This window comes from Denticeps clupeoides, chromosome 15 (assembly GCF_900700375.1).
Source record: "Denticeps clupeoides chromosome 15, fDenClu1.1, whole genome shotgun sequence".
NCBI classification, from domain to species: domain Eukaryota; kingdom Metazoa; phylum Chordata; class Actinopteri; order Clupeiformes; family Denticipitidae; genus Denticeps; species Denticeps clupeoides.
In genome coordinates, this window is record NC_041721.1 from 15,098,485 (window position 1) to 15,099,169 (window position 685).

The window sequence follows — 685 nt, forward strand, 5'->3', positions numbered from 1 at the left end:
ACAGGTACGTTCCACTGGCCCTCCCGCGTTTCCAGACAGGAGATGGAATACAGACCCCTTATGCAATATATGTTTTTTTTTTTTTTTTTTTTTGGTCTTCCACTAGTTGTCGTAGTTATTCATGACAAGGGTATAATTTGTGGCATGATATTAATACATCTTTTGTTGTTGTTGTTTTGTTCTCCAATAGGTGGCAGACCACACTCTCTAGTGCTGCATTTTTATTTTTTAAATTATTTTTTTGATTTTATATATAAACATTAAACACAATATGCAGAACTAAGGACGGTGTGGTGGTTCTCTCACAGCTCAAGCTCTTCTCCCACTGGGAATCCGGAAACCTATGGGGTCAGGGGGGCGCCGGGAGTGAAACGGCTGAGGAGATTTACTGTATGCCTACTGCTCTGCTTGTTGTTCGTTCTTTGCTTTTAAAACAATTTTTAAATAGTTTAGTATGAGATTTTTTTGCGATTGAATGGGAAAAAAACTAGAGGTTCTGAGGATCTCCCCGTCACCACCCCACACAGGTAGTAGAACCATTGTCACCAGTCTCACACACTGAGTGTCTTTGTTTTTCTAGCAAGCTGTGTGAATGTTCACTTTTTTTTTTTTTAAAGTTTACAGTTGACCCGAACAGAATACATTGAACTTAGAACATGCCTGTCCACCTTTTAAACACACACAG